Below are 11,228 nucleotides of genomic sequence, written 5' to 3' on the forward strand. Positions count from 1 at the left end.
CTAGGGTAACAGCTCATGTGCCCGCAGATATGGTTCCGCGTGCCACCTGTGGCACACATGCCATAGGTTTGCCATCATGGAGCTAGACACAGCAGATAATAAATCAGGCCATTCATAAATATTAAGGTAGTGTCCTGATTGCTAAGATTCAGGTGGCTTTGTCATGTGAAATAAATCTCATCTCCTTCTTTGACAAGATAACTATCATAGAGGACAAGTGGAATGCTGTGAATATAATTTACATCAATTTTGACAGCTTTTGACAAAGTACCACATGACATTCTCATTGATAAGCTGTTAAAGAGTGATTTGAGTGGCAGTTCCATAGGCTGGATCATAATTGGATTACCACATTTAGAGAATCAGCATTAGTGGCTCTACATTGGCTTCAATAGTTGTAATCTTGTAGATACCTTTGGTCTTTAATATTTACTGGTAGTATTAGTCAACACTAATCATCTTAATTATGGGATTGATGGGCTTCCTATCAAATTTGCAGATGACACAATGTTGCATGATCAGGCCATCACCCAATAACAATTCACTTTGCACAGTTTATTGTTATGAATTATCGTTTATCACTCTTCCAAACTGTGCAAAGTGGAATGTGCTTGGGAGCCCAAGATAGTGACATTGAGCAGCAGCTTTGCTCTCCTTTTTACTTTCCAGGGTTAATGAAGGATTCCATGGTACACATGCTGATGATCCGAAATCAAGGGTGAAATCCAACCGGTTCAGACCGGTTCGGGCAAACTGCTAGGGATTATTGGGATTGGTTCACTGAACCGGTAGTAATCAACCCTCGTTGGCCCCACCCACGCCCAGGCCGGTCGCCACTCACCTCTTCCGGCAGCTCGATATTCCACAGAATTCAATATTAAATGCAGCAGAAACAATGCTAACTTTTCTCCCTCCATTCACAAGGGAGCTGCTGCAGCCTGTCCCTTTTAAGGTAGTCCCCAGGAGAGACGGGGACGGGGGGTAGCAGCTGGAATGGAGCCGTTTTCATGAAAGGCAGGAAAATGGGGAAGGGAATTTTCCTGCCTGTGTCATCCATTCCTCAATCTCAGCACAGACTGGGGGAAGGATGGTAGGCAGGAATATCCCCTCCCCATTTTCCTGCCATTCCCGACAAGGAGTGGCTGGGAAGGGAGGGGCCGGTGAGGAGCCTCAATGTGAGTGATGTCCAATTGGCCATGCCCACCCAGTCACATGACCTCCCCCAAAAAGCCATGCCCACAGAAACGGTAGGGGAATTTTTTTAATTTCACCACTGTCCTAAATACATACTGTAACAGCTTGCTCTATGCTGATGATATGATTTTATTATCGTATTCACAAGTAGGATTACATAGGCTATTAAGAAGATTCAGCTCTTATTGCCAGGATAACTCACTAACCATTAGTAAATCTAAATAAAAAAATCATGTTGTTTGGAAAACATCATCAGAGACATAGATGGCAATTAGACAGTGGTTCAGAACCAATTGAACAGGTTAATACCTTTGTATATTTAGGTGTAACTTTTTTCCAAGATGGATCTTGGGCTTGCCATCAACAATGGAGTATATTTAGAACAAAAGCTCGTTTGAATTTACTTCTGAAACTAAAGAATCATAGTTACCCAGGGTCCCTAGACCCATTAATTAAAGTATATAAAGCTAAGGTTACCCCTATGCTCTTGCATGGAGCATAAGTTTGGGGTCTATACTCAACCACAGTCCTAGAACAAACACAGTCCCAGCATTTGAGATGTAGTTTGGCTGTAGATCTAAGAACATCTGCTGCAGCAGTTAAAGCTGAATTGGGAATTCATACACTATCCAAAATTAGAGCATATGACTATTGGCACAAAGTCAATGAAATGGAGACTGATAGACTCCCCAAGTTATGTGTACTAGAGCAAATAAAATCACAATCACAAATCTCCTGGATCGCCAAACTAACAAATTTTGTCAGAAGCTGTCTCTTGCATAACAGGAGAATGATTTTAAAAAAGAGCTGACCAAAGAATTAAGGATATAGAAACACAAAATGTCATAGCTATCCTTAGTAAGGTGGGTAACTTGAAATGGTTGAGCAAATACAGATGTACTTTTTGAATAGACAGCTACAGTATTTGAAGTTACAACTGCCAAAACATCTAAGGGAGATATTTACACGAACGAGATTCGAACAGCTCGACATAATGCTCAGATATGGGTGATTCTATTCTATTCTATACATTCTATATACACATCTCTGCATTTGCAGAGTAGCAGAGATAGAAGACCTGGTTCACATTCTATTTGATTGTTGCCTGTACAAGAGGGTGAGAGACAGGTACCTTAGTCTATATACCAAACGAATGACCCATTGGGATCCCCATATCAAAACAACTTACCTTATGTGCGGCCAGAATCTAAAAATAACATTTAACACAGCACAGTACTTAAGCAAAATGGTTCAGTTGAGATCTGCATATGTGGAACTGATGGGGTAGATTGCAGGGGTGACACCGAAATATAATTTTATCATATTTTATCTATATCTTAATTTATTGTATTCTATTCCAATTTCATTTTAGACTATATTTTATTCCAATTTCATTTTAAATCATATTTTATTCCAATTTCATTTTAAATCATATTTTATTCCAATTTCATTTTAACTTGCATTTTATCCAATTCCATTTTAAATGGCTTTTATCAAATTTTAGTAATAATTTGTTTCTGGAACTTTGCACTTTGATATGGCCCAAGGGCTAAACAATAAAGGCTCATTGTATTACACTTGAATTCAATGGAAGAAGAAAATGGAAGGGTATACATACAGTACAAGTTGGTTGATTCATGGTTTAGAAGCACTACATCAGTGAATGACTTGAATGGGCTTTGATATCAAACTGAACAGGAGCCAGAGATATGTAATAGCTGCTAAAAGGATTAATAAAGTTTTGGGATGCATTTAAAGAAGCATTATATCAAAGATAGATGAAATCTTTATGATGATCTATTCTGAGAACAAACTTAGAGTACTGGGCATAAGTTATGGTCTTATTATTTTCAGAAGAAATGGGTTCCTAGGAAGGTAAGAAAGATTTTACAGGGATTTGAGGACCTGCACCATAAGAAGAGACTGAAGGAACATGGGATGTTCAGTCTGGTGAAAAGAAGACCAAGAGGAGAGAAGATATGCTCGGTACATCAAAGGGGGATGTACATAGGGGAAATAATCAGGAAATTTGATTGCCACTGAAATTAAAACCAAAATTGATAGATCCAAATAACAGCTGTCTTGATGTAATTTAAATATAGGAAAAATCATCCTGACAGTATTTGCAACAGCCCATTTATAGAGGTTGCAGGTTCTCTATTTCTAGATGTTGTTTTTTTTTAAAAAAATAGCTGTCTCTCCAGAATGGTAGTCCTCACTTACCAACTGCAGTTGGGACTGGCATCTCTGTTGCTAGGCAATGCAGTCATAAAATGAAACATCACATTATCAGGCTCAAGTGCAATGTGAGTTCTAGCTGTGATCATTAAGCAATCACCCATGGTCATTGAACACAATGTCATGTGACTGGAACTTGTGATTTCCTGCCAACTTCTCCATTGACTTTGCTTGTCAAAAACCAGCTGTCAAAATCACAAATGATGATCAGGTGACCAAGGGATACTATGACCATCATAAACATGTATCAGTTGCCAAGTACCTGAATCATGATCCTACGAAGTAGGGAAGCTGCAACTCTGAAGAATGGTTGTAAATCTCCTTTTTCAACATCATCGTAACGTCAAACAACCGATGAATAAGCAGTCAGTAAACTAGAATAGCTGTAATTGGTTTTCCAGCACATTGCAGAGGATTGTAATAGATGAACTTTGTAGTTCCTTCAAACTTCTCAGTTCTATGATAGAAATGTTTCATGCCTAACTTATTCTTATAAATTGTGACAAGGGTTTAAAAAAAAAAATGAAACCAGATTCTCTTGATCATCTACTATAGCCATATTTTTTTAGAATTAGTATGGATGTGCAAAAGATTCCCTATGAAAGACCTTATGTACTTAAACATCACATGATTGCTAGAAGTAGTCCTCAATTTACAGCAGTTCATTTAGTGACCATTTGAAGTTACAATGGCACTGAAAAAGTGACTTACAACAGTTTTCCCACACTTACAACTATTGCAGCATCCCCATGGTCACATGATCAAAATTCAGTTGCCTGGCAACTGTCGTTTCCCAGAGTCATGTGATCACATTTTGTAACCTTCTGACAAGCAGAGCCAGTAGGAAGTTAGATTCATGTAACAATTGTGTTACTAACTTAACAGCTGTTAAGTTAAGGTATTCACTTAACAATTGTGGCAAGAAAGGTCGTAAAATGGGGGCCAAACTCAGTTAACAAATGTGTTGCTTAACAACAGAAATTTGGGGCTCAATTGTGGTTGTAAGTCAAGAACTACTGTACTGGCATTCTCAAACATGGCCATGCAAAATAGATTTTTTTCTTTAAAAAAAAAGTATAACTAATATATAGATTGCCAATTATTGTATTTGGTGGCCATGTTTGAGAATATCAGAAGTAGCAATCCTGTGATGATTAAGCACATAAGATCTTGCATGGGGAACCTTTTGCATTTCCATACTTACTAATTCTGAATTATTCACATCTGAAAAAACACAAGTTCATTTGCTGAGAAGGTTAATTGGCAATCTAAAAATAAAAAAAAATGTTCAAATGTATATAACAAATCAGATTTCTGTATAATGCATTCTCTTTTTCGCCCATTCATTATTATAAGTGCACTTGTAATCATGAAGAGCATCTTTCTGATTTACTGAAGAATAAGTCAAGAGATAAATTAAATACTTTGCTATTCTAAATTACAATATCTTCCCCAGCATTCATTATCTAGATGGACAGGATGGTTTTGAATACATGATCCATGGTCTATTTAAATACAGGTGGTCCTTGGTTAATTCATTCAACAATTGTTCGAAGTTGCAACAGCATTAAATGAATGATTCTTATGACTGTTACTTCTTATGATCAGTCCTTAAAGTTCTGGCTTTCACAGAATTTCACAGTCATTTGATTGCTATTAGGAAGAATGCTAAAAGAAATAATATAGTTATTTACTAAAATCATTATACCCATACTTTCCAAAGATCTCAATATCCAAAAATATAGCTTAAATTGTGGGATATTTGTGTACACAGCTGTATACAGTATATAGCAGGGGTGAAATCCAGCAGGTTCTGACAGGTTCTGGAGAACCGGTAGCGGAAATTTTGAGCAGTTTGGAGAACCGTAGCAGAAATTTTGAGTAATTTGGAGAACTGGCAAATACCACCTCTGGTTGGCCCCAGAGTGGGGTGGGAATGGAGATTTTGCAATATCCTTCCCCCAGGAGTGGGGAGGGAATGGGGATTTTGCAGTATCCTTCCCCTGCCACGCCCACCAAACCATGCCCACCAAGCCACACCACACCCACCAAGCCACGCCCACAGAACTGGTAGTAAAAAAAATTGGATTTCACCATTGGTATATAGGTAGGCAGATCAATAACTTACTTACTTCCCCCAAATGTATTTTTTCAAAACAGCAACTAGAGGGGTTTTTTTGGGGGGGGGTCCTTTGAAAATGTTTCACTTCTCATCCAGAACTGAAGAAGCTTCTTGGATGAGAAGTGAAACATTTTCAAAAGAAAAAAAAAACCAAGAAAGTCCAGTTGCCTTTTGGAAAAAGCACCTTTGGGACAACTATGACCTGGATGATTGAGAATCATCATAGACTTTCCTTCCTTCCTTCCTTCCTTCCTTCCTTCCTTCCTTCCTTCCTTCCTTCCTTCCTTCCTTCCTTCTTGCAAGAAATGTCCAAATGCAAATGTAAGTTCCTCCAAGGAATTTAGTTCATTTCCCCCCCTCATTTCAGCTTTAAGAAATCATATCTCTATCGTATCCATAACTTGTAGTTCCAGAATAACAGTTTCCATCACTAACCCTACTGCCTGAGCTTACCTTGAGTCCAACAACATTCCCATTTTGGTTCAAGTATTGCATAATTAAAATGGCCTCTCTGTTCCTCAAGTCTGAATCATTAATTTTACCTAGGACATTGTCATTGGTGGGACAAGCCTGACTCTAGAAAGCCAATCAGCCAGTCAAGCTTCCATTTTCAAACCTGGCTGAATCCCTGACTTACTAATGCCATCAGAAAAAAGATGGAAGCTATCTTGATCATTCTTCTGTCTTTCAATGCATGACAACACTCTACTCATTTGTAGAACAGAGGGTTCCAGAATGGATTTGGAGAGCAAGTTTGCTTTTATCTCATTTGATGGCCAATGAGAGCAGCAACATCCCTCAATCACAGATGCTTGCATTCCCCTTCCTTTCCTCAAAGCCTGTGAGTAGGTGTGCAGCTTTTAAACTATAATAAATACCATGTTTCTCCAAATGTAAGACCCCGTCTTATATTTTTTGAACCCTGAAATAAGTGCTTGGCCTTATTGCCATGCGCTCAAAAGAAGGATCATGTTGGCTCGAAGTTGCCAGGGGAGAAACAACACCTTCTAGCACTTGCTGGACCTACCAGATTAAATGTATTCTGGCAAGGAGAAATTTGCTGCCCTGAAGAAGTCACAGGTTTTCCAACCTGCTCTCCAAATTGTTTTCCATGCCATCCTGCCCTCTCCAAAACCTTTTATCCTTTCATAAATGGGTTTTGCCAGATGACACCTGACCTCTTGCACAACCCACAAACAGTTTCTAATGCCTGCCTAATACACCCTTCCCCACTTCTTCAAAGGCAAGTACCAACATCTCCTGCCTGCTCTTTATTAACCTCATTTTTGGACTCATCACATTATGTTGATGCAGAACAACTCCCTCAGATGCAATGCTATAACAACTTCCCACAGAGCATGCAGCCCAAACCGGATATTTCCTGGTGAGATAAAAAGGAACAAAGAATAGATTCTGCTGAAGTAGGTAGACAACATGAAGAAAATATGAAGAAAGGACCAAAGGGGGGCCTTTCTCACAGTCCTACCTACAGAGTGGGTCAAGAGCACAGAAAGAAATTAACTTCTAAAGAATAATCACTTGCTAATACAAGAATGTGCATGGGTGTGTTTCATTGTGAATGCAGTTCTGGTCAGTGCTAGTTCCTTGCAAGGCTGTCTTCAAAAGCAGGTATGTTTCAACCTCTTTCAATATTGAAGAGATCTTACCATTTTTGGAAAAAGTATTTAGGACTTCCAAAGCTAGCTACATATATTCCTTCTAGATTCCCATAGGAGTCAGGTTAGACATGGATCCATCAAAAAAGTGGCAAAAACCATGCTACAAAGGAGGCTGTTTCCTTTATTAGCTCTACAAGCTCAAAAGAACTCCATGTTACATTGCAAGAAGCAGTCCCTAGCAGCTTATTAAATTCTGCCCAAATGGCAGCAAGATCTGAGTAACTCTGGAAACATTATCTCAAACATATACACATTTGCATTCACCTATACTTTCCTTCCCTACAGAACAATAACATGGAGTTGCATTTTCTCAACAATGAAGAAATAACATGGATTTCTGCTCTTATGGTATTGTAAACTTGAATCTGAATCTGAATCTGGTCCATATTAAATCTTGGTCTTCTACAAGTATTGTAGTAGGAGTCTCTCTTCACTTGATTTCCTGGAATTCCTAAGTCACCCAGAAGGCTTTAAACAAGCATTAAATACTATTGTGATGTTTCTCAATTGCTAAAACCAATAAATCTGTATCTTACAATTTATATTGATTGTTTCCTAGTATGACTTGGTTGTTTATTTGTACCCTATGACTATCATTAAGTGGTGTATCTTATGATTCTTAACAAATGTATCTTTTCTTTTTATGTACACTGAAAGCATATGCACCAAAGACTAATTCCTTGTGTGTCCAATCACACTTGGCTAATAAGAATAAGAATAAGAATAAGAATAAGAATAAGAATAAGAATAAGAATAAGAATAAGAATAAGAATAAGAATAAGAATAAGAATAATCAGAAGAAGGCTACAAGTACTTGGGGATTTTAGAGGCCTCTGACTTAATGCATAATAAAGTCAAGGAATTAACTTCAGCCAAGTACATTCGGTGAATTCGTAAGATATTAATGTCCAAATTGAGTGGAGGAAACATCATAAAAGCCATAAATACCTGGGCTATACCTGTGATTAGATACTCTGCAGGAATAATTGACTGGACCCAGATGGATTTAGACAATTTGGACAGAAAAACAAGGAAGCTTATGACAATGAATCATGCCTTGCACCCTAAAAGTGATGTTGACCGATTATATTTACCAAGAGCAGAGGGTGGTCGAGGACTCCTACAAGTAAAGCAGACTGTGGAAGAAGAAAAACGCAGCTTGAATGATTACATCCAGAAAAGTGAAAAACCAATGATTAAGGAAGTAAATAAAGGAGGCCTTTTAAAGACAACTAAAACAAAAGCAAAATATAAGAAAGAAGTAATTGAACAGCGAGCTGAAAATTGGAAAAGCAAAGCTCTCTATGGCCAATACTTGAAAAGTATTGAAGGCAAAGCTGGCCAGAAACTAACTTGGAACTGGTTAAGATCAGGAGTACTGAAAAAAGAAACAGAAAGTTTTATTTTGGCAACTCAAGAACAAGCCGTAGCCACAAACTGCATGAAGGCAAAAATTTAACATGTTACCACCAACAGCAAATGCCGCCTCTGTAATGAGAAAGATGAGACAGTCAACCACCTGATCAGTGGGTGCAGCAAAATTTCACAAACTGACTAGCTACAATGCCATGACCGCATTGCTAAGACCATTCACTGGAAATTGTGCCAGAAGTTTGGATTTGAGTACAGCAAAAACCACTGGGAACATCAGGTTGAGAAAGTTTTAGAGAATGAGAAATTCAAGATCTTGTGGGGCTTCAGGATTCAGACTGACAGGCACTTGGTCCACAACACCTGACATAACAATAGTTGAAAAGAAAAAAATATGGTTCATTGACATTGCAATACCTGGTGATGCACAGATTGAAGATAAGCAGCAAGAAAAAATCACAAAGTACTGGGACTTGCAAATTGAAGTTGAGCGACTGTGGAAAAAGAAATTGTGTGTTGTCCCAATTGTAATTGGAGCCCTTTGAGCAAAACCCAAAGGGCTACCCCGCTATTTAGAAATTCTAAATTTACCGGATTTGAACATTTTGACTACAAAAAACCACCTTACTCAGAACAGCTTACATCCTCCGACAATACCTTAACAGTTCCTAGGTCCTTGGTTAGGACTCGAGCTGCTGAGATATTAACCAGCCTCAAAGGCTGTGAATCTCACTAAAGATTAAATAATAATAATAATAATAATAATAATAATAATAATAATAATAATAATAATAATAATAATATCTCTCAAACAGTAGAAGAAGAAAAATTAAGTTTGAATGATTATGTGAACCAAAGTACAGAAAAATTGCTGCAGGCTGTGAAAACAGAGAACATTATAAAAACAACAGAAACAAAGGCAGAATATAAGGAAAAACAGCTGGATGACAGATTAAATAGATGGAAAACCAAAGCTTTGCAAGGACAGCACTTGAAAAACATTGAAGGAAAATGTGATGACAACTTTACATGGGCATGGCTTAAGATGGGAACCATCAAGAAAGAAACGGAAGGTTTAGTACTCCCTGCTCAAGAACTAATGTCATGAAAGCAAAGATACAAAAATCCACCAACAATCCAAACTGCTGACTTTGCAACAACAAAGTCAAAACTGTTTCACATTTAAAATGTGAATGCAGCAAAATCGCACAAACTGATTACAAAGCTAGACATGACCGAGTTGCTAAATTAGTCCACCAGTCATTATGTAAAAAATACGTCTTTCCTGTATCCAAAAAGTCATGGAAACATAAAGTGGAAAAAGTTATAGAAAATGAGAAGGTGAAGATCTTGTGGGACTTTCGAATACAGATGGATTGTCACTTGGAACACAACACGCCAGATATCACAGTTGTTGAAAACCGAAACGTACAATTTATTGACATCGCAGTACCAGGAGATGCCAGAGTCGAAGAAAAAGAACTGGAAAATAATCATAATATATCGCGACCTGGCCATCGAAACTACATGACTATGGATGAAACATGTAATCGTGATACCCATTGTCATCGGGGCACTTTGGTATCATGTCCAAGAATTTTATAACATCAGCAAATTGCAGTTTCCTGCAATAACACCAGCAGAACTGCAAAAAAATGTGCTACTTGGAACATCATACATCTTAAGAAGGTACTTGGTTGATACCTAGGACGCTGGCAGCAACTCGTATCAACCATTAGCACCAGTCACAAATGTATTTGTGATGCATTTTTTAATGTTCTGTTGACTGAGTTTCATATTTAATGAATAAAGATAATAATAATTAGGCTTTACCAAGGAACATTTAGATATACTGCATACTATATTATTTTAGATGCCCAGAATATGGTAGAATTTTGGAAAAGGAAGATAAGGGGCAGTTACTGGCACCACAATCTGGAAGGTGAAACTTGCAGTGAAAAAGTCATCACTGGGTTTTGCTTTAAAGAAAGAAACTTCAAACTGGGAAGTATTCAAATGACTCAAATTTAAGCATATGATTGGCTGCACAAACATAGATGATCACTAGATGGCAACAAAGAGTGACAATTTTCTATATGTCTGTTAACATCGAATAGTCCTCTGATTCTTACAATCCAAATATAATATCTCTAGTAAATGAACAAAACAGCATCAATGAAAATCATAGCTGGCTTCCAGCGGTTACGTCAACATGTTAGGGACACGGGAACGGGTCTCCGCTCTTCAGGTCCCTAATATCGTTGATTTGGGTGCCGATTTAGGTGCTATCGACCTTGGAGAGGTCAATAGAAGAAAGGGGAACTTCCGAGGACCTCGGGGAGGACAGCAATCCCTCCGAAGGTTCAGGAAAACCCCCCTAACTCTGATCAAGGAAGAACCACCCATTTAGGCTAGCCCAAAACGCTGACAGCTGTTTAGAGGGAAGCAAAAATCAAAAAAAAAGGAAGCATCGGTGGAAACAGAAATAGAGAAAGAAGGAAGAATTGAAAAAGATACAAGCACATTTTCAAATTGTCGAAAGAAAGCGGGAGGAAGGAACCTTTAAGAGATAAGAAAGAGAAGTGGCGACTGAAAAACGGAGCGGAGGGGGAATCCATCTTGAA

Source organism: Pituophis catenifer, unplaced genomic scaffold (genome assembly GCF_029215685.1).
Source record: "Pituophis catenifer annectens isolate HBS135680 unplaced genomic scaffold, rPitCat1.0.hap2 SCAF_12, whole genome shotgun sequence".
NCBI classification, from domain to species: Eukaryota; Metazoa; Chordata; class Lepidosauria; order Squamata; family Colubridae; genus Pituophis; species Pituophis catenifer.